Genomic DNA, 24,868 nt, shown 5'->3' with positions numbered 1-24,868 from the left:
TTCCTGCAGCTCAAGGATACATTTTTGCATGCTAGCTTATAGATCTGTTGACATCAGCTTTAAGCACCATCAGTTGAGGATATTTAGCTTACACTGTTTTTTATAAGACTCTTTGATTTAGCCTCTTTTTTCTCAAACCTTTTTTTAGCCCTATTTTTAAACCAGCTCTGTTGGTCTGTTTATGAGATCAGCAGTTCAGTGGACAAGCGTCAGGCCAAGAGGATTCAGCACTGCAAATCTCCTCCTGTGACCGAAATGGATCCCTATTGTTGTAATATGTAGGGAGAGAGTATTTCGTTTACTAAGTAGTGGTAAAAAACATGAGTAAATTTGGACATTGGACACCTCATTATTAACATGTGGTTACATAAACACTAGGAATGTCACACTAAGAATTTTTTGTGGACGATATATTGTGCCAAAAATTATTGCGATACACGATATTTTTGTAATTTTAAGACTATTACATTCCACTGGCATAATGATAACAGAATAGCATTAAAAAGTAATTATACACTTTTTGAAGACAACAAAAATTTAAATAATCATTTATTATAATTAGTTTGGGATTGATATATTTATTTCTTCACCTACTTTAGTCCACACTGTGTGTATGTTATGGAGTCATAGTTATAGAAGCATGACTGGCTAAAACACTGTTCACTGTTATATATGTAAGCAAACATAAAATAAACACAACAGACAAAAAATATCACGATTATCAAAAATGATTAAGGTCATGTTCATTTATTGTACGATAAACCGATATTGCAATTATGGTGACAGGCCTAGTAAACACACAGGTGAATGGCTCAACTGTGTTTAAAACTCCACACACACGAACTCTGCAAATTCTGCATTTTTGGGTTTGTCTGAAATTGAGCTTTGACAGGTGGTTATGTCTTTCATTGCTTGCAAGTTTATTTTTATATAGTTTTTTTAATTATTAATCGGTACATATTTGAGTTAGAAATGTTGGAATAAACTTTGTATTATTGCTGAAATCCTGAACATTGTCTATTTTATTTTGGGTGTTTTTCTTTGCATTTTGGCAGATTATACGTATGTTTTACCTTTTTCCTGAACTCTAATGTAACAATCTGACAGCCCTGGTTCCTCTCCCACTTCTTTCTTTCTTTGTCTGTTGCATAATAGATTTGCAATGTATTTTGGGACATATTGAACTCATGTAGTATGCAACAGTGTTTACTATAAATTATGCTGCATTATGGGAGTGTATAATGCCCTCAAAATCATGTTTGATTTCCACTTTTTGATGTGGACTGAGGCCTTAAATCGTAATTAGGGTCACAGCCTTGATGTAATGCACAGATATGCAAGTTTTACAACTTGATAAAAACCTGTTTTATGTAGCATTAAATATTTAAATAACACTATAGCATTTTACCTTAAATAAGAGTTTCAAAGCTCCATCAACCTGTAATAGTGAGAGTAGTGCCTCTGTCCTTGGTATTCTGGGCTTGGCCACCCAGAATATTCTAAGAATGTTTTGCAATGTTTTGGAAAGGTCTCAGGATGGCTAGCCTGTAATGTTACAAAACTTAACATGCAAAAAAAAGAAAACACGTGACATAATAATGGTTTGCATAACAATGTTATTAGAATGTTTCTCAGATAATGTTACCAGCTATATAAGTACTAAATGCATGGAAACATTAAACAAATATAAAAACTACAAATATAAACATTTATGTTGCAGTAAAGTTACTTGTTTAAAAACACTAAATAAAAATGCTCTAACAACATCCTGAAAACTTGACAGATTAAACATCCTAAGAACGTTAACTGTAACATTTAGAAAACTAACCAAAAATTGTTATCTGGTCAGAAACTGCAGTATGTATCCTGGTAAATTTGGTGGAGGGGGCATGTGAGAACTGCATTATACTTCTCGCTTCACCAGAGTTACATAGTGCAGTAGCCAGGGTACTGAGTTTGAATGACAGAGATGCTAGATGCTATTCTCTGTAAGAGATCAGTGAAGCCTCAGCATGATTTGAAGCTGTTAAAATGTTAAATAATATTGAGTTAACAACAGAAAAGAAGAAAGGAGAGAAACAGAGAGGCACAGATAGACAAGAACCGAATGCCGCTATGTCCAGATGTACATGTGTATCAATCTGTTTGTGTGTCTTCATACGTGGCAGGGGGCACAGAATCTGTTGGTGTTTGCTGTCCTGTGACAGACATGTCCTTGGGTGCAGGGCTGGAGAGAGTGCTGCCTATCTCCTGTCGTCCAGAGTTACGTTCCTCAGCCTGTGCACGCGTCTTGGGCGGCGATGACAGAGGCATCACCTAGTCGCCTCCATCTGACAAATAGCTTCAGTCAAGCATGATGGAGTGAAGGCCAGAGTCTCTGTGCTCAACACGGGCGCGAGCTGTGTGCATGCGTATATCTGAGGTTCAGCCAGGCATGTGTCCATCCATACATGCTGTATGGGGATGATGTGGGGGGTTTCTATGGCTGCACATGTGGAAGAAGCAGCTGCACTTCCACATACAGTATAGAGTACAGTATTCCAGTACTGATGTTATTTCTCATGTTTGACTCTTTATTGGACCTTTTAATAGAGGGAATTCTCTGGATTTGTACTGATATTAAGACAAAGGGATGCCAAGTTATAAGACAGAATTTAGACAATGTATGAATTAAGAATGAATTATGAATGTATTTGCTGGTCAGTATGAAGGGATTCCCAATCCTGAAATCATGCAATCATTTCTGTTCTTTATATTTTACCTATTTTTACTCTCTCATTTTCTCCTCTTCATTTTTTAAAGAAGAAAAATCAAGCCTTTATACATGCACATGTGAGCATTTAAGATCAGGCATGTAAAACACATATATGTTAGTTATGGGTTAGCTATGAGTTTAGAATATAGAATATTAAGTGCATGCATATAAACTGCAAATATAAACAATTCTAAAAATTAAGCTTAACAGTAAATAGCAAACCAAATACAAAATCATTTTAGTCCCTTCCGAACTCACATCTCTGAGTTTCGCCACCTCACATTTAATAAAAAATATATATATTTTATTAGTATACTGCTACGCACCGTAATTACATTTTGCGTGTGCGTTTCCACGGAGATCCACGTAAACACAACAGCGATGTCATGTAACCAAGAAAGTAAAAAAACTCACTGGTCCTCCGGATGCAAGAGTTTTATCACTAGTAAAAGTAGAGTAGTAGTCACTAGGAGAGTAGAAGTGTGTGAAATATTTTTCACAGACATCCCCCTAATCGGGCTTAAGACTGCTTTTAGGACAGAATACCTGTAACAATCCAGAGTTGGAGGCAGGATGCAAATGCAAGTTGTTTTTAGTAACTATATTTAAAAACGAACAAAGAAACAAAAACACTAAGACTATAAACCAAACAAAAAGGACTACCTAGAAAAGCAAGGACTAGAAACAAACACAAGTAATTCAGCAGGAACAAACAAAGCATGGCTGTGTGTCAAAAAGCAGGACAAAGAATAAAGAAAAACATGAGGAATATTTATCGGTACACAGCCACAGACAAGGAACATGTGGGGAAGATAACGGGGAGGCTGGGTTACGAATAAGACAGATGTGAACACAAGGCAGTGACAAGATAGAAATAAAACAGAGCCATGTGCTACAAAAGAAGAAACATAAGAAGAAGAAACATGATGACAAACATGGGCTGAGGTGTAGCAATACTGCTATTATCCCTATAACTATTATCATTAGGATTTGGGGTGTGCCATATCAGAGTGTACGCAATTATATCGCCAACATTTTTGAACATTTTGGCCAACAACATTAGCCAGCATTTTTAAATCAAAAGAAAAGAATCATAATGTTCTCATTTTCCATTATATATTTACTAGAAACTAGATTATATCTGTCCAATATCATTTATTTTACTTTAATTCTAGATATATGAAGATATTTGGAGTGCATTGTTAGTATCATAACATTCTGGGTCATTGACTTCTATTACAAATATGATAAAATTCTTGTCTTATTTATTATCTCAATTAGGGGTGTGCTATATCATATTGTATGCAGTAAATACATTTAAATATTATTTTGTTGCAGTAGTATATTCTTAAAATACTTTTTTTTAATTCAGTGTTTTGTCATATTGCCAAGAGTATCGTTATCGTGAAAATTCCGTGAAATATCGTGATATTATTTGAGGGCCATATCGCCCACCTCAAATTATTATTATCATAATTTATCATAATGATATTATAGTGTATGATATAAAAATGCAACCCCTTAGTCATTATTTGTTGGCCCCTTGTTCACTGTGTAGAAGATTTCATGAAGACTTCATGAGTGGCTGTGGTAAGCATGCACCGCAATGCACAGTATACTGTATATTCAGCTAAATCCTGCTGTTAGTGCAGTCTGTGTGCATAATGAAGTAATAATGATGGCTGGGGTAGGTGTGGGGTAGGTTAACCCATCAGAAAGCCTTAATGTGTGTGTGTGTGTGTGTGTTGAGCAAGACTGAGGCAGTGCAGGGAGTAATGAGTGTAGCTGAGTGACGGATAGGTACTCTGGGTACTGGTGTGTGTCGCTTGCTGCAGCCCAAGCACAAACTCTTCTCTTCCTGCACTCTTTGCATAATTAAGAGCTCCTGAATAGGCCTGGCTATTTTAATACCTCTTAGTTGTGCAGAATTTCAATATACCCCTTCTTTTCTTACTACTGCTGATAATTCGTATGCGTTGGGTGTACTTGTCCCTGTACAGAGAGAGAGAGAAGAAACCAGGCTTAACGCAGATGCTGCAATTGTTTTGCTCATTTCGATTCTGACCACACACACACTTGTGCACACACTCGCTCACACACACATCCCCTTGCTTACACTGGAACGTACAGCCTGCAGAAGCAGTACACTGCCTACTTCCTTGCCAAGAACATAGAGCTTTAACTGCTGACCCCCCTCAGGAAATGTTGGAGTGCACTATGGAAGTAACCTATGGGAAAACAGTGTGCTTCAACAGAGCACTGCTGTGAGAGCTCATGATGAGCTGAGCTGAGCTGCCTGCTCACTTCAACTGAACAGAAACACACACACACACACACACACCACCCACTGAAAGGTCTACATTCACTCTGTAGTGCAGTCACCTCAAAAGTGTGTCAGTCAGTGTGTGTGCGTGTATATGCACCTGATAAGTGAACAAGGTCTCTTACAATAAAAGAAACACAATAAACATAAATATAGATCTTCATGCATTAATTACATACATTATTAATATAGATACAATGAATATACAGATGTATACATTTATATATATAATTATAATGGGTAATACAGCTCTGGAAAATATAATAAATAAGAGACCACTTAAAAATTGTGAGTTTCTTTGATTTCACCAAATTGAAAACCTCTGGAATACAATCAAGAGGAAGATGGATGATCACAAACCATGCTGAACAGCTTACATTTTTGCACCAGGAGTGGCATAAAGTTATCCAAAGTCAGTGTGTAAGACTGGTGGAGGAGAAAATGCCAGGATGCATAAAAACTGTGATTAAAAAACAAGGTTATTCCACCAAATATTGATTTCTAAACTCCTGAACACATATTACTTTAACCTAGAGATAAACAAACAAAAAAGTAACAACCAGTCAGAAATTAAAGTGGATGTGCCGGGTTGGCCAAAGCAGGTTGTTTTTCCAGGTCATCAAAGGGGAGGAGCCAAGAATATCTCTCAGATCAGGCTTTTCCACTCCCTTTTATTGTGAGCTTCACTGGTGCAACAGACATGAAAACACAAAAGCAGCATGCAGACATAAAGCAATATTAAAACCGGGGATATAACAGTTCTGGAAACAGCTTTCCAGACTACTCTTGGATTACTTTCTATTAATTCTGAGCTTGGTGTGTCTTATCGAAATTAGTCCAACTTTTTAAACAGCCAGATTAAAAAGTTAACCAAGTTCTTCTCACAGAATGCACTTATTTAGTCTTTTTTTAAACCATGTTAATTTCGCTGTTGGGACTACTGCAGCTCACTGTAGGGGGCAAGTACACATGGTAATTACAGCTGCAGCAACTGTAGAAATGAAGGGGTTGGTAATTAGCTAATGAGCTCAGTCAAGAGTGGTAGGGCAGTTTAAGGCAGCCTCTCCTCTTTATTGGACCTTTTAATAGAGGAAATTATCTGGATTGGTGCTGTTGTTAGGGTAAGGGGATGCCATGTTTTAAGACAGAGATTAGAGAATGTATGAATTGAGAATGAATTATGAATGTATTTGCTGGTCGGTATAAGAGGATTCCCAATCCTTTAATCATGGAATCATAATTAAGATCAGACAATGACTTAATTATTAATGAAAGTTTACATAGCATTTAACAAAGTGTGTGTTTACAGACAAAGTTCCGCTCTGTGAACAAAATAAGACCAATCAGCTTGTAGGTTGTGCGAAGTGCAGAAGGAGGGTTGGCAAGAAACAAACTTTTCTGTTCAGTTTGGACAACTATATGTATATCGTTGGCTTGTTCTGTCCAGAAAGCTTATATACTGATGAGGGTGTCAAAGGTAAGTTTTAATGCACACAATTAAAATAAAAAAGTTGGAATCCGTAATGCTTTTTTTTTTTTAACGCTGAATAATTACGTCACCAAGTTTGACCCCAACTTCTGCTGTAATCTGCCCAACTCCCACCTAATGTGCAGATTTTTTTAAAAATTGAGCTTAATTGTTGATAAGGAGCAGTTTAATCTGCTATATTAGTCAGATAAAAATAGCTAGGAAAAAACACTGTCTCTGCTGCTTCATGCTGTTTACACACTAAGAGCGCAGCATGTGCTGCATTCACTGCTCACAGCTGTGCTGCACGTCCCACACGACACACACATCATTCTGTGTTTAAGCAGCTTCACTTTGCACAGATATACACACTGGAGCACAGATATACGCAGATATTACTTTCTTGCTCCCACAGCTGATCAATCAGAGAAGACAACGTGTTTTATTGGTAGAAATTTTGGTGCATTTAGGTTTATGCCTGTGTGAAACCAAACCAAACAAAGGGAAAAAAAACCCAAATAAACAAACTCATCAACTGATCGTGACCAAACCCCACACTTGTTTTATCTCCCCTCAAACATACAGGTATAGACTGTTATTTTTATTTTAATTGACACCACTAATATAAATATAACTACATTTTTCATTTCTTACATTCATTCTTTTTTTATTTACATTTAAATATCTACTATAACAACTTGTGTCATAAGAAGAACAAGTATGATTGATCACAGTTAATCACAAAAAAATTGTTGTGATTAAGTTGATAACATTTTTTAATCGATTGACACCACTAATACTAATCAATAAGTGCAGGGGATTGGTTAGTGGTCAATGCAGATGTTAAGTCAGTTGCACTCCACCTGTGAACCTCCTCATAAGGTGTCTGTGACTCCACTTCTGTTATTGATTTCATTATTTCACTGTTGATGCTTTGGCTTCTTATCTATTTACTCACTTTTCTTTTTGAAATGATATATCATATGAATCTACCCTCAGGCTCTCACACTTACAGTTTACTTTATTGCTCCTCTCCAAACTCCAAACCCAATATCTTAACATGAAGTATTATTTCTGTGGCTGTTTTATGCTGACTTTCTTTATTGGATCATAACTGCAGACCTGAAGTCAAGCTTTATTGCGTGGTTATTGTTGCTGTAGCTTATTACAGCTGAGAAGAAACTCCTGCTGCAATATCGGTGTCTCTGGCCATTGGCGCTGTAAGAGACGAATAGATGATTCCCAAAAACTACTTGATGAAAAGTGTGCGATACTGACGAATACTGATTAACACTGCAGTATTTTTGAGTACATTCAGTAACATAATTAAAAGCAACATGGTCATGAGCTAAAAGCATATAAAGGATGAAACAGCTGGGTGTCAGATCTGAAAAAAAAGAAGCAGGAAAAATCAGCAAACAACAGAAAAAAAAATGCATAAACAACCAGAGTGGTGTGAAATTGAACAACAGCCTGCAGTCACACAGATTTTATGGATGTGTTGAGTTTACGACTTATTCTTTTAAATTATGGCAGCAGAAGCCAACTGTTCTCAGAGGCCGTTTGACTGAATAAGCTCTACTTAGACCAGAATACATTTACATATAGTTCTGGGGTAATTGTTCCTTTCACTGGGGATCTTTCACTGTGATATTCTAAGAAAATTGCCTGGATTTACCTATTTTTCTTTTCACTGGAGGTTTCTGGCTACTGCATCATGTATTTAATCTCAGAGTTCATCTATCAGAGCTCCTTAAGTAAATATTAAACCCTTTAATAATATAAATAAAAAAAAAAATCAGTTTATTGTTGAACCAGCATGAATCAATGTGACAGCAGGAATCAAACATATTAAACTCGCTCAGCCTCTGGTGATTTTATTGCATTCAAGATGTGAAACGTTTATCCCTGAGGACATGAGTAAAAACCTTTTTTTTTTCAGTTTAAATGCATTCCATATTATTGTGCTCTGAAATCTTTCTTACAATATCGCCACACATAACAAGTGGTATCTATCTATTTTTAACACAGTTCAAGGCCAAATCTGTTATTGTAAAAACATCAAGTAAACCACATTTAAAGCCTTTAAACATTTAAAAAGAAATCAGATTTTTGGCCTTGCTTTAAGTTAGTGTTAATTAAATAAATTTGCTGTTTAGGGGGGAATCGTACAGTTCTTCTCTTAACCAGTCATGCTCTGGTGAACCAGCTCAGATATCTCTCCTGGTGACTGTAAAAGAGCGTAGAGCTCCCCAGTCTCTGTGTTGTAATGTACAGGCCCAGAGGACAGCTCTTATGACCAGTGACTCCAGCTATGAAGCAGCAAAGACAGGCTCCTCTGCACAACTCGATGTGAGAGATGAGTTGTGTCAGCACTTTATGAAGGGCTCCTGAGATTCACTGCCCCCCTCATAAATGATTCACAGGTCCACCTCTGTCCTCTCTGTCTCCTGGTCTTACCGCTCTCCCTTTAACCTATTCAGCCGCACACACAGAATTTCTTTCAGCATGTCAGATTTACTGATATGGACAAATGATCAGTAAACCATTAAACTAGGGATGCACTGATGTGGGAATTCTGGACCGATGCTGATATTCAATATTACACATGTACATATCTGCCAATACTGATGTCGATGCTGATGATACATTTATAACTTAGAGAGACTAAACACTCCGGTGTAACTTTTGGCACCACTTTAAAATAAGACTACCTTTATAAAGGGTTTATAAATTGTTTACAATTAGTTTATTAATGGTAAATAATTAGGTTGTAAATGCCTTAAAAATAATTTATAATCAGTTATAACACATACGTAGAAAAGGGCAACGGTATAGATGGCTGTGGGTTCACTATTTAACAAACAACAGGTCATTATTGCCCTTTCTACATATGTGTTATAACTGTTTATTGATGATTTTTAAGGCATTTACAACATAATTAGTAACCATTAATAAACTAATTGTAAACCAATTAGAAACGCTTTATAAAGGTAGTCTTATTTTAAAGTGGTACCTAACTTTTTAACTTTAAATCTAATAAAAATACATAGAAATGAGCCTAAAATATGGAAATTTAAAGAAGCATGGCCGGTGTCGACCAATTGTAATAGTCCATTTCTGGCATACAATAAATATCAGCAAGAACTCGTTTGAAATATGGGCCATATCGGCCGATGCAGATGATTCTAAAAAAAAAGTATCATCGGCCAATACCGATAGAATTCCAATATCCTTGTGAATCCCTACATTAAACTAAAGCAGATTTCGGTTGTGATTTTTTTAGGTGCAGAATCAAAGTTGTACTGAATATATCACCTGTGTTTTTTTATATTGGTATCAGGCTAAAAATTTGGTGCAAAATGGGTTAGTTTATGTGCTCAAAAACATAATAATAAAAAAAAAACACATAAAAGATCCACTCATCATTCCTGTGCTTTATTACAAGTTTCTTACAGTGTCCCCTGTCTGTCCATTTAAATACAAATAATAAGCTGACTTTCTAATTCTAAAGAGTTGTGATTTTGATCATAAACCAGTGTCATGTTTTTTTTTTAAAAGCTAATTAATATTTTAAATGAAGTGAAAACTTAAAAAAAATGCCTGCTTAGTAACTTTGAATATTTAAATCATGTTACGAAGTTTGGCTAATGTACATTAAGACTCTGGTTAAGGAATCTTGTTTGCTTGTCTGAATCAAACTCTAGTTTTTTACAGGAAAAGAGTTGTAGCTACTACCACTCATTTCGCATGCATGAAATATCATGACTGTGCAACATACGCAAATGTGTTTGTTTGTTTAAATCCCTGCATTTCACCCTGTTTTTTTATGGCAGCTTGCTCTCTGGTTGTCGGCCAATCACAACCTAAGAGGCTTTGGTTTATAAGGGGTAAAGCTGTTGCCACACATTAACTCACGTTTCATGGCGCTGCGCAGTATGGCACTGCCAATCAAACATACTTTGGGTTTTAATCTCGCACCTTATTCGTGCATTCGAGATTTACTTTCATATTCGCAAATCTTACATACACACACCTTATGTTAAGCCATATTCTTACATTTTCTTACATGAATTTCTGCATGTAAATGTATATTTTAATATTATCAATAAAATTGTCATTCATTTTGGTTCAATGTGAGAACTTTTAGACTGGTTTCAAATTAATTTATGTATTATATAAATATTTTATGCTTAAATTTCTCAGGTAAATATGCAAGCCTTTAGATTATGCTGCTAATCGAGACTCGCTGGAGTTTTTAAATAAAGTGCTTTTCTACAAATCTAATAATGCTGTACTTTCCCAGCATTTTCTTCCCAGTTTACATGGCCAATTACCCAACTGACTTGGACTCCCCCTATCACTAGTGATGCCCCAACACCAGGAGGGTGAAGACTAGCACATGCTTCCCCTGATACACCTGATACACCTGAAGTCAGACTCTTTTCAAACTGCTGCTGATGCAGCATTGCTGAGTAGCATCACAGTGCATCACAGGAAAGCACAGCGACTCAGCGACTTCCAATACATCAGCTTACAGATTCCTTGTGCTACAGACATCATCCTTTGAATTAATGTGGGGAGAGAGGGCCATCTACCCACCCAGAGAAAGCAAGGCCAAATGTGCTCTCTCAGGGCTCTGGCCACCCATGGCAAGCTACATGAACAGGATTCGAACCGTCGATCTGCTGATTATAGTGGCAGCACTCTGGCCAATACTGTTCTTTATTCTATATTTAATATTATATTAATACAGAAAGATAAATAGACTAAATTTCCCTTTAATCTCTGCAGTAAAACGCATCTGGCTCAATGCACAAGGTGGATAATTCTATACAAAATAAGTGTGACAGAGTAGTCTAATCTAAATTGAGAATTGGTAGTACAATTCACTCTATATATTTCAAATGCATTTGAGATTTCATTTTTCTGAGAGGAGTTTCATTTCTTAAATTGCTCTTGCCTCAGTTCATGCATTTCACTGATGTCAGCATTGCACTTCACAGCATACTTAAAATGTCACACGTTCAATTAAGCAATTTATAGTGTTATAGTAAACATATCAATCATATATAATTAGTGAGCTTGATGCAGACTGCATCATACAATTCACAGGGTTGATTAAAAGGTGGTGACGCATTCCAGCATAGATTTTTAGGTTACTTTTTGTTATAGAGTCTATTTGTTGTGTATCTTAATTTTTTTTTTTTTGGCTGTGAAGCTCCTTTAGCTTTGTTTTGTCTGCTTCCTTTCGGTACACTTTCCTGTTTCTGGGGCAAACTCCCTTTTTTTGTACCCCACTCCTCCTCCCCCAGCCCCGCTGTGTTTTGATGGCCCAGTTTGCGGAGTGCTTAGCTTGGTGGGAATCCTCCAAACAGCTCTTAGGGTGCAGAACTGGGAAAATGAAAATGCACTGGCTGTGCGGTTCATTGAGACTAAATGTTGCATCAAAGGCAGATGAAAAACAACCCCCTCCAATACATTCACACACAGCTAGTAGATGACAAGAAGGTGACAAAAGTGAAAAGCACCATCAAATTGCAGTCAGTCTATTTTCCGCGTATCAGAGGTGACATGAACATGATTGCCCAGATGTCCCTGGATGTGGCTAATGGAAGACTGTTTTTTGCTCTATCAATTTGTGCATGTTGATGTATTGATATTGAGTCTGGGGGAGGGGTGAGGCAGGGATCAGTGTGCCTCACTTTACCTCGATTATCATCCATCCATGTACTGAAAGGACCATGTTGCTGCTAGGGCTGCCACAAACGATTATTTTTATAGTCGACTAATCACCGATTATTTTTTATGATTAGTCGACTAATCGGATCATACGTTAATTGAATATAAAACACAGTTTATCACAATAGAATGCAGCTGCTATTATACAACCAACATTAGATTTCAGCTATATGCTAACTAAAAATAAAAACAATTAAAATCATAGTTCATTAAACCTTTAATGAAATATGCAGCTTGTTGTAACAGACAATTATTTTACTGTTTAGCATAAAGTGTAAACAACTGTGTAAAATAAGGATAAGGCACTGGCATTTATGAAACATCTCAACCGTGAGGTTGTTTGAACTATTATGAAAAAAAAGTATATTAATAAAAAATGCCTCTCTGTCCAGATATTGTGTACATTACCGTACACAGGGCAGCGGTCTGCACAGATCTGATTGGCAGAGGAGAGCGTTTGGTGATTTTACACCACACATGACTGATCTGTGAGTTTACTGCACCGAAAAGCACTGAAAACAGAAGCCACTGTCAGAATGAAATCCTTCTCTGTAGTTTATCGGTTTGGGACGGCATTTGTGACAACGTCTGGGTCCGGATCCGGATCGCGGTCCGCCTATTAGTGACCTCTGTTTTAAAGCTATCAAGATGAGTAAGTTAAGTACTAAGTTAACGCTCTGTTTACGCTAATTTTAGCAGCTAAATAGCAATTTAGCTTCTTCGTCATTTAATCAGCCACAACATGCCTCCTTTTCAGGTGCTCGTGCATCGCGGTTGTGCTGCCGAGGAAGGCAAGTTCTTCATTGCAGATATTGCATTGCACGCGTTTCACTTTTATTTTCTTGGTGATCCCACACTTTTGAGTTCTGTAGCGGGGTAGCCATGAAACCAGAGCCTGTCTGTATAATGTCCTGAGATGTTGTCCACTACCTACCCCGGTTTCCACTACTGCGCATGTGCGTCCAGGACAGAAAGGCAGTCGCAGCAGTTTGGAGAGAATAACAAAGAAAAAAAAAAAAATAGTCGTCGACTATTTTAATAGTCGACATAATCGTGACTAGTCGACTAATCGTGGCAGCCCTAGTTGCTGCTCATCACCATGCTGTGGTCAGTTCTGTTGCGGCAAAGGAGTTGTGGCCTCCAGTTTGTGAACATTTCTTAATCCTGAATCTGATTTTAGCTAAGACTGAAATGTAGACCACCTGTTGAAAAAAAATAGCTCTCCGTTAATCATTAAGCTTTAATATGGACAAACTAAATTTATTTAGACAATCACATGCATTTAGATTTTTGGACCATGTCATTAACTAACAGGTATTAAGCATGGTCTAAAAATACACAGAATTATGAATGGCGATTTTTCAGTTGCATATAAAAAATAATTTATTAAATAAAGTATAGGAAAAAGGGGTGGACAAACAAAGCAAGGTCAATATCGGTAAACAGCAGCAGCAAGGAGATAACCTACCAGAGTAGATAAACAGTCCAGAGGTCAAACACAGCAAGCTAATATCAGAGGGCAGGCTAAATACAAAAGCAGGGTCAAAACTAGGCAATAGGATAACGCATTGTACGAAATTAAACCGTCTGAGAGCAAATTAGCCCCTTTTATAGGGCTAAACCATGTGGCTAGTACTCTACTTCCTGAAGGTGTCATGTGCTGTGTCATGTGATCAGAATTGCGCGTAATGTCGGTGTGTGGTGCATCCTGGGCAGTGTAGTTCTGACGCTGCAGATTGCAGGCAGAGCTGAGTGTGGGAGAGATAAGTGCGCTTTCAGTGCCAGGCGTAAGAAGGCTTAATCCATGCCTGGGAAACAAACCCATAATGTTTAGTACTACATAATATTCTCTGTCATGGTCTGTTTTTTATAGATTGTTTGGCAGATTGTTAATGTTTCAGACAGGTTTAATGGTTAGTTTCATTTTTTATAATTCATAATTGCTTACATATGCATTAATCTGAAATGAAAGATGAAAAATCTGCAGATAAAAACGTAATCTAAAAGGAGAAGCTAAAATAACAAACATCTAAATGGCGGAGGTCAAATTGTAGTAGGTGAGCTTTGTGCACACTTGCAAACCTGTGAAGCTTGAACCTCTTGACTGCTGCTTGCTGCTTTTTTACTGGACTATAAACTGTGCAGGCTAACACTGGATCCCTAACTCAGGGCCTACACAGCACCTGATAATATAGGTGTGTATATACAGCTCTGGATAGAATGTAGAGACCACTACAGTTTCTGAATCTGTTTCTCTGATTTTGCTATTTATAGGTGTATGTTTGAGTAGAGTAAACATTGTTGTTTTATTTTATAAATACGGACAACGTTTCTACCAAATTCCAAATAAAAAATTGTCATTTAGAGCATTTATTTGCAAAAACAATTTCAGATCTCAAATAATGCAAAGAAAACAAGTTCATATTCATAAAGTTTTAAGAGTTCAGAAATCAGTATTTGATGGAATTAGCCTGGTTTTTAATCACAATTTTCATGCATCTTGGTATGTTCTCCTCCACCAGTCTTACACACTACTTTTGGATAACTTTATGTCCCTCCTGATGCAAAAATTCAAGCAGTCCTAAATTCCCTCACCTGGCTATGATTTTCTTAGTAAATTGACAAATTCGCTCCCTCTCCATTTAGTCTGAGAGTTAGTTTGCCTTATTGTCTTATTATTTCAACCAGTTTTCCATAAACATGTTTTTTTCTGTCCCCTCAATTTAGCCCACACTCCACCCACTTGGAGAATAAGAGTGTAGCACTTTAATCAGCAATCCCATTTGCTGTGCCCATTTCCTGAGTTTAATGAACCATAAATCTGGGAGTCAGGGGAATGCTTATTGTTATGGCTTCTTTTGTGTTAAGCGCAGATTTGATGCACACATCTGTGTTGTATTGGGTTGTGTTGGGTGAGTGATGAAGGATGAGTTTATGTAGAGGACAGTTGTGTAGCTTGTGGATGGAAAAAATACTATAAATGTGCACTTCTTGAAATGGGCTGATTGACAAGACAGAGAAACACACAGTTCTGCTCAGTAAAAGGACAGTGGTTCAGTGGCATTTCTCGCATCATTTTTAGTAGCAGTGTAATCTGAATGGCGATGTCATCTGGTTTAATATAGTAAATAATGAATAATAATGTTGTGAGTGAAATTGATCCCTGATTTCTCTGGTGAAAAGTGAGTAAATAAAATATTCAGCCATGCTCAATAGTGCATTGTACTTTTGTAATGTTGTATATTTTGTTATTTGCATAAAGGATACATTTAATTTCTGAATAATTATTTACTAGTAAATACAACTGGGAAAAAAATAAACCACTTAAAAGACCTTTTTAAGACCACTTAAAAATGATACGTTTTTTGGAAAATTGAAAAATTTCTGGAATATAATCAAGAGGAAGATGGATGATCACAAGCCATCAAACCAAACTGAACTGCTTGAATTTTTGTAGCAGGAGTGGCATAAAGCTATCCAAAAGCAGTGTGTGAGACTGGTGGAGGAGAACATGCCAAGATGCATGAAAACTGTGATTAAAAACCAGGGTTATTCCACCAAATATTGATTTCTGAACTCTTAGAACTTTATGAATATGAACTTGTTTTCTTTGCATTATTTGAGGTCTGAAAGTTGTGCATCTTTTTTGTTATTTCAGCCATTACTCATTTTCTGCAAATAAATGCTCTAAATGACAATATTTTTATTTAGAATTTGGGAGAAATGTTGTCTGTAGTTTATAGAATAAAACATCAATGTTCATTTTACCCAAACATATAAATCAGAGAAACTCAAGTGCTCTCTTAATTTTTTTCCAGAGCTGTATATATTATGCTAACTGCAAATGTTGCCAGAGATACATATTATCAACAACAGTAATAATGATAATTTCTTTATATAGGATCTAATGTAATGCTCCAGTGTAATGTACACTCTAAGAAATATAAGTACAGATTTGTACTTAAAAGAGTACAAAGCTTGTCGCTGGGGCTGTACCTTATATTGAGGCACAAAAAAGTACCTTTCAGTGAGTCCTTTTTTGTACCCATGGTTTTTGTGGCAGTAAAGATCATAAAGATTATAAACATTATCATATAACTAAATATGGCTCAAAAACTTGATGATACAAAATTGTCTGGCTTTCAAATAAAAAATGTGCAATTTAAATATATATTGTTCATTAGTACAGTGATGCAGAATACTGAATGTACCCTTTGGCTGGTTAAATGGTACAAATTTGTACTTATTGCTGTTAGAAATGACTTTGTACTTCAGAGGGAACAAATCTGACCCTGTAAAGACCAATATTGTACCTCTGAGGGTACAATTATGAAGAGTGTACCTTCGAGTACAAAAAAGTACTCATATCGTACCTCTGTTTTTAAGAGTGTAATATGAACATCTTCACTGATTGTCATTATGCTTATTGGGATTAAAAAGGGAACACACACTGTGATAAATGTGATCAAGGAGATGTTGAAGTGAAAAGGAATTGCCTGGATGGCTAAGAAGTGCTAGTGCAGAGGGGCTAATCCTGTAAGCATTAGCTATTAGAGTGCAGGGGAGCAGATCCCCTGGAGTCTTCCTCCTACGATCAATAAGCTCTAAGCTTACTGCTTGACAAATGCAGTGGTCGTTATGGAGTGTGTTTCATAAATCTAGCATATAATGGGAACGGTTATAGCCTTTGTCCTTTGTGAAAAATTACAGTTTTAGAAACCCTTACACACATCCTATTAGAATGTGTGTGTCCTCCTACTTATTTCTAGAGTGGCTCAGACACAGCAGTGCTGCTGGAGTTTTTAAACACTCTGTTCAAAACATTGTTCACTCTGTAAGAAACACCTAGCTGCTCCAACTTGTGTTTAATCATTGGTCACAGGACGCTGCCCACAGGAGGATGTTATCTGGATCTTTTTTGGTTGGTGGACTATTCTCAGTGTAGTAGTGATGCTGAGGTGTTTAAAACCTCCAAGAGCCGAAATCGATTTCGGCTCTTGCTCATGAATATTCATACATGCAAACATGTCGCCTCTGATTGGCTAGTAGCATTGTGAGCCAGCAAAACAGACATCAGTTAGAAACATCTTAAAATAAAGACATTTTACGATCTAGTCTTTGCAATGTCATATGTTACTTTAAAACAGGTGTAACGCCTTGTTAATTGCAGCTCAGCCACTGACCTATTCTTAGAGTCTCTGTAAAATGCAAAATCCACTGGAGACCCTATTTAAACGTAGTTAATTACACACAGAGTGGGTAGTCCAGGTCCAGAAAGTAGAGTAAGTTGAGGAAGAGTTTTATGTGCAGCATAAACTCAGAGAGACCTATTATATTTCACAAAAACACCTTTAAAAAACAGATTGAAAGGAGGATAATAAAGCAACAGATACAGAACTACTGTTTGTAATGATAAAACTAACAAAATGCTCAGTGGAGCTGATAAGATGGACACTGTGTGTAGTGTGTGTGTAATGAGGTGATTAAATATATTCTAATATGAGTCTGTACATATTATGATAGTATGATTTCCAGCCCTATATGATCTATTAAGGTGATGTTTTATTTATTAGTTCAAAAGATGAAAATAGTTCAAAAAAGTGCTTCAACTGAGATTCGACTGTTCGAATAGGGGTTAGATAATGGGGGCTGGTTGCTGGTTTATCTAATTCCCCTTGCAACATTTGATTATACTGTAATTAGTAATGTTATGATTTTAAGTTCCCAGCTCCTAAAAAAAGATCACACCCCAGCCAGTCCCTTTATTCACAATCATTGCTCCCTCTGTCATTGCTCCCACAGCAAGGGAAATCTTCTAATTAAAATGATTGTAGCACTTTTTCCAGACACACACACTCATACACACATTCATTTAACAGCCATGCCTGTACTGAGAACTACAAGAAATACAGGAATATCTCCTGTATTGAAAGAGAAAGAAAAGAAAAACATTTCAGTGAGCTTGTCCTCCTGCATATAAGGCAAGAGAAAGGTGGATAATTTATAAAGTCGTCCTGCGATCACATCCCACCTTTTGTAGTAAGCTGCAGTCTCTAGTTTTTTGACACATTGATATTAGTGGTAGTTTTCCATAGTAAAGTTCCATCTGGCAACTACAATGTAAAATGCATTTGGATTCACTAGGAATAAACTCCAATATTGCCAATATAAATATTCCATTATTTTTTGAGGTGACTTTTTTCTACAATCCCTAATCTCTCTTTCCGTATCATCCTACCTATCTTCTCTCTGGTCTGCACTGGTTTTCTCAACCAGTACATGATCATCTTTGTTAGATAATCTGTGTAAATACTGTTTTAATGTTATCTGTGAACACAGACATGATGTCCTTCAACACTTTGTTGCATTGTAGCGAGAAGAGCCGAGATGTGCCATTAGGCTTAATTAAGAATTCACCAAGCTCCTTCATTAAGTACTATTTCCTCTGTCACACAGATCCTGCAATTAGAGGCTGTTTGTGGGAAACAATAGGGTGTTGCTCTGTTTGTGATTTTTGGTATACATGAGACAGCGGCATTAATTGAAGTCTGTATTTTCAGTGCAGAACTGGTAGAAGATCTCTAGTGTCTGAACTTCACAGTGGCAGTCGAGTCCAAAGAGCTATGTGATCACTGAGGCATAACCCAATAAGAATCTAAAGATTCTGATAACTGATATTAATTAACCACTTTAAATTTATTTTAAGATGATCTTTTAAAAGATCTCCAAACCATCACTGATTGTGGAAACTTCACACTAGATCTTAAGTAGCTTGGACTGTGTGCCTTTACACTCTTTCTTCAGACTCTGCTCCCTTGATTTCTAAATGAAATGCAAAATTGTACTGATGGTCAATGATGGTTTGAAGAGCCATGTCATCTGCTGATGTTGGTCCACTGTGTTATATCAGGTCCAAAGTCAGTGCAGTGTTTTTCCACAAAATCTTACAGCACCTCATGGTTCCCTCTGCTTTCATTTTCCAGTAGACTTGGCCAAAAGTTCCAATTAGTCTTACATAATATTCAAATTTTCTGAGACTGATTTTTGGATTTTCATTGGCTGTAAACAATAATCATCAAAAATTAAAGAAATAAACTCGTAAAATAGATCACTCTGTGTGTAACACTGTTCCACAGATATAACTATTCCACAGTTGTATCCATAGATGCTGAAGGTGAATGACAAATGAGGTGCAGATGACAGTTTTTCAGACAGTTTTGTTTTGATTGAATTGGAAGGCATGGTGAACCAGAACCCCAGATCTTATAGCATTACACTGGACAAGATGAGCATTTTCTGATAAGATATTGGCAATATAATGGCATATTTTTTTCTGACTTTTGTTCTTTTACTGTCTTGCCCCAACCTCAAATCCCTCTACCCACCATCTACCCACCCTTGAGAGCATGGCCAGTTATGCTCTCTCGGACTCTGGCTGCTGATGGCAGGCATCATGGTCCAGAATTCGAACCATCCTTGGATCTTTGTAATAGTGCTTTAGTTAGCTGGACAAATCAGAGCGCCTATACTGGATTAGTAATAAAAAAATATGTATATTTTTTTCCTCTCTAAGATTTACTTGCCACTTTTACCTCATTATCTCGGAGCAGTATTCCGCCACAGTCTTATCCCTGTCCAAGTGGCTATTTACAGATTTCCCCCTACTGAGTTTATATCCATGCTGTGCTCGCAATTAGACGAGGAAAATTCTCTACAAAGTCCTGTTTGCTGCTCTGTCTGGGTGTGGGACTGTGTTTGATTGAGTCTGCTGAGGATATGGAGGCACGTTCAAAGGGAGCTTTGGTGTCGAGAGCCGAGAGGGAGTAAGATTGGATATCATTCATCTAAGTGTTCCTCGACCGTGGATGACTAATGCTAAATTACCCTCCATACAAAATGTTTAAAGCATGAGCGCACATGTGTGTCTTTCTGCTTTTTTGTGTGCGTATTGTGATCGTGTGTACGTCTGATTCAGGCTCCAGATAGAGTAGCAATGGTGTGTGAGTGTGTGTGTGTCTGTGTGTGTGTTTAGCCTGACTCCATTAAGCAGACATGTCATTGTGGATTACTGGGCTGCAATGAGGAAGTGTTCAGAAGTGACAGTGGTGAGTGCTCTCCTGCAATCCCTGCAGGCCTCTGTCTAACTGCAGGAATCTTCATCCCTGCATCCGTGTAGAACGATCAAACCTCATCCCTCCTCCCTGTGATGGACATTTTCTGGTATGGACAAAATTGGTAGTTTATCGGTAGTCGATCAGCATGTTTTTATTTGCAGAGCGCATTCATAAACCATAGTACTGTACTGTAATTTCAAGTCTATAAATTAAGCATAGTCACATGAGTCACAACATTTATACCAATAGACATAAATCATAAAGTTAAATAAAATCTTGTAAAAATATTTTTTTTAAAGGAAGCAAAGGCTAAAAAATATGATCTATCATCCAGTGGTGGATCGTTCCATAGCCTCAGTGCTGTGACTGCAAACAGCCAGCTGGCCATGAGATGAATCAAAGAACAAGTTACGGCCAAGAACAATTGATCACTTGAACGCCTTCAGAGACCAGGAACACAAGTAAAATTTCTGTTGTTCTGCAGTTTTGCACAAAAGTACAAACAATATTCAGACCTGGAGATGGCTTGTACTTCTGTTTTTAGCTATAAAAAACAATGTTTCTCCGTTTTATTGTTCTAAATAAGAGAGTTAAGAGAGTCTGTATAAAATTAAAAAGTGGTATCAAGTCCAGCCAAATAAAAATGATAAAAACATATGAGCTTCCATTATATTGTTAGATACATTAGTGCAAAAAAAGCCCTATTCAACATCAGACATGGTAAAACTTTAGAATACATTTTTAAGTAACATATTGCTTTAAGAAACATCCTATACATGTTAAGCAGGTATTATGGAAAACTTGGCTTTTTAGTAAAACAATTTATTATACAATCCAAACACTGTTGAAGTCAAAACACGTCTTTCTTTTTCAAGTGGATTATGTAAGCTGTCATAAAAACCAAGTGAATTTATTTATGCCTCTATTCAGCCGAAGCTATATAATATAGTATTTTTCTATTTGTAAAGAGGCTTTTACACTTATCACAAATAAAAATCAAACATTAACTTCATTAAAGCTTTCTAAGAAACACTAAGAAAGTGCAGATTCGTACTGAAAGAGTATAAAGCTTGTCGCTGGGGCTGTACCATATATTGAGGTGCAGTGGAGTACCTTTCAGTGAAAGTCTTTTTTTTTTTTTACCCATGTTTTTTTTGTACGAGTAAAGATTATGATAAAGATTATAAACATTATCATCAACTGAATGTGTATCAAAACTTGATGATCCAAAATTGTCTGGCTTTTAAATGAAAAATGTGCAATTAATATCTACATTGTTTATTAGTACAGTGACACAGAATACTGAATGTACCTTTTAGCTGGTTAAATGGTACAAAAAAGCGGTACTTCCTGCCTGCTGTTAGAAAAAAAAGTGTACTTCAGGATACCAGTAAAGACCAATTGTATACCTTTGAGGGTACAGTTATAAAAAGTGTACTTTTGAGTATCTATAAATACCAATCAATATCTTACCTCTCTTTGTAATATATATAAAACTTCACCTTTGCTACATATTGAAAATAACAGTTTAATACTCTGATGAATCTGCTAATTTGTTTAACAAAACAATTTTGGGTGACAGTGTATTCTTATTCCTAAAATGCTATAATACGGTGCAGGAGGTATGAATATCAAAAATATCACATTTGGTGATAGAGTGCCTGAGTAGCAAGAATGACTACAACATAACTAAGTTTTATGTTGGTATGTCTTATGGTTTGATTTGCACATTCCGTTTTAGCAAAGAATGAAAAGAGTAATAAAAATCCTAATATTTGCATCAGGGTTCCAGCACTTCCTGCTAATTTCCCATAATAAATGTGCTGATGTATCTCGTGTGGACAGTGGAAGGTCTGGTCTCATGGTTATTGTGTATGTTTCGGTTGTGTAGTGGTTAATGCAGGTGGAGGTTTGCTCTTATGGATGCACTGAGTTGCTACTTGAGAGTTTTTATTTGCTGTGGTTTCCTTGCTCCTCCTCTGCTTCATTTGTGTAATGTTCTGATTTTGCTGAGTGATCACATGCAGGGCCCAGTGCTCTCCATCTGTTTAGAGACTGCAAAACTAGAAATTTCATGCCAGTCCTTGTTGTGACACAAATGGAATCTGCAGTGTATTGGTTGATTTTAAAGGGGAAAAAAGAATATGTTATGATGCATTGTAAACATTATGTATTTTTTGCCCGTGCGCGTGTGTGTCTGTGTTTAAACACTTTAAAAAAGCAGATCTGCTGTAGCACGCTGGCAGAAGGCTTTGCTGCTCATTCAACGACACCAAATGACTTTGAGCACATCTGCTACGCCTAAGTGGCTGAAAAACATTACTGTGGATAAACAAAGCAGTGCGGAACCTTTTCTCGCGTCCTCCCTCACTGACCTGAAGCATGCAGGAGCTGTTTAAGCTGTCAGGACCCCCCAACCTTTCAGCCGCGGCTCGACCTCTTCCGCATATCTGAAAACTGACATGTTTGTAATGGCGTTATGATTGATGAGCGTGACTTGTGATGCACTTGACCTTGAGACATGTGCTTGACCTCGTTTTCACGCTTGGTGGAATGGCTGGAGCTCAGATTTTGCTGCTGTCCAACAAATGTCAGTCGGATGGCCTCATTAACTGAAGACCATTACTAGGGTGGCTAGGCTGGAAAAAGCAGTGGAGAGAGAAAGTGAGGAAGAGAAAGGTTCCTGTTAATTTCAGTGTTTGGTCAGTAATACCTGTTTGTTATCTTAAAGTATTTAATTTTGGAAATAACCTTAGTTACAGTGACATGCAAAAGTTTATTAATGTGTTAATGTTAATAGCTAGGCAAGTAAAAGGGGACAAAGTATAACAATATGTGCAAAAGCATTCTTAGTGCAATTATTAAAATATAATACTTAAAAGGCCTTTAGCAAATGTTTGGTCTTTCTGCATGGTCACAGGCTCAATTCATGTTCAGTCCACCGCACTGTTAACAGTTGGAAAGGGGTTAATTTCATGAAATTCTGTACCCATTTATTTCAACATACCTTTGCTCATTGCTTCCAAAAGGTGAAATTTTCAAAATGCATTACAAAAAAGTTTGTTGGTGAGAAAAAGGTTTTCTCTTGATGATTCTGATGACTTTTATGCAGGTTGCATTTGTGCAGGCGTTGCTGCATAAAACTCGTAGAACCTCCACCTGAAAGGAGTCAATTTGCAGTCAATTTGCGGTTATGCTTTTCCTATCTAGCAATCATGGTTTTCAAGACCTCAACTTGACCCCCACCATATTTTATTAGCTGGCATTTCTGTATTACCGTATTTTTTTGCACTATATTTGCACTCTATTATAAGGCACACTATCAATAAACATCTATTTTCATCTATTTTTATATATAAGGCACACTGGATTATAAGGCGCATTTCAAGAGACACTATAAGGAACTTCTAAATCAGCAGGTCTCGCTGCTGGGTGGTGGTGGAGGGTGTAGCTAACTAAATTAAGTAAAGCTAAGCTAAGTAAATAAAACAAATAAAAAAAACTTTCTTTTAAAGTCAAACGAGCACTGGGTGTTAATCTACACATATTTCTCTCCTTAAAACTGTTTATTTGGGTGAGTACAGCGCTTTCGTTTATTCACAATAGGCTTAGATTCCCATTAGCAGCTAATCTTAGCTTAGCATTAGCGGCTAACCGCTAGCACTACACTGAAGAACCCTGAGTGTTCCGGTAAGCCAGGGCAATATTAGCTGGTGGTTCTTAACACATAGCTTGTTTTAATATAGTAAACGTGCAGGGTACAGTCTGATATACTCCGCTCTGAACAGCAAAAAGCTAGCGCTGTGGTTAGCGGCTAATGCTAACCGGGGTTAGCAGCAGGCTACAGGCCTATAATACTCACCTCTGAAGGGGGAAATAGTGGTTAGCGGCTAATGCTAATGCTACTCCAGCCCCGTGCTGGAGAACTAAACTGAAATTCCTGTAAAATGCTGCTCTTTAGCGGAGTGCCTTTACTGCTCCCTACAACCTGATTCTTAAAAATTCATACACAAGGTGCACTGGATTAAAAGGCTGATGATAATTTTATTTTATAATACTTATTGTTTGTTTCTACTGTGTTGTGTAACTGCTACTGGCTGCTAAATTTCCTTCGGGATCAATAAAGTATCTATCTATCTATCTATCTATCTATCTATCTATCTATCTATCTATCTATCTATCTATCTATCTATCTATCTATCTATCTATCTTTATGCGAAAAATATGGTATACATTACAAGCTGAGCACAGTTACATAAAAAATACTTTGCTGTCTTTTATAGAGTTATGCTATTTGTCAGCTTTTTTTTATAGTAGTCGAAAGCTGCCAAGAGAAGCCCATGACACAGTTTATAAACTACAAAGCAAAAATAACCTACTGACTAATTTAGTTTTAAATATTCTACTCACTGCCCATATGATTTACAATATAAACCAGGGGCACCAGGGGTACTTAAACATTTGCA

The 24,868-nt window shown here is 36.9% G+C and overlaps 1 protein-coding gene across 4 annotated transcripts in view; it reads left to right on the top strand.

The window, feature by feature from the left end:
• The window catches only part of LOC103044356 (FERM domain-containing protein 5), a 147,049-nt gene that overhangs the window by 73,968 nt on the left and 48,213 nt on the right, over window positions 1-24,868 (top strand). The window contains exon 1 of one of the 4 annotated variants that reach the window (XM_022679778.2): window positions 23,839-23,976. The exons of the other annotated variants lie outside the window; for them this stretch is intronic. The gene's annotated coding sequence lies outside the window, so the exon portion shown is untranslated. Of the gene's footprint in view, window positions 1-23,838; window positions 23,977-24,868 lie in introns of those variants that run through there. 4 annotated transcript variants of the gene reach the window in all.

This window comes from Astyanax mexicanus, chromosome 9 (assembly GCF_023375975.1).
Source record: "Astyanax mexicanus isolate ESR-SI-001 chromosome 9, AstMex3_surface, whole genome shotgun sequence".
NCBI lineage: Eukaryota > Metazoa > Chordata > Actinopteri > Characiformes > Acestrorhamphidae > Astyanax > Astyanax mexicanus.
Note: the sequence above shows the minus strand (reverse complement) of the source record. Positions and strands in the feature narration are given on the sequence as shown.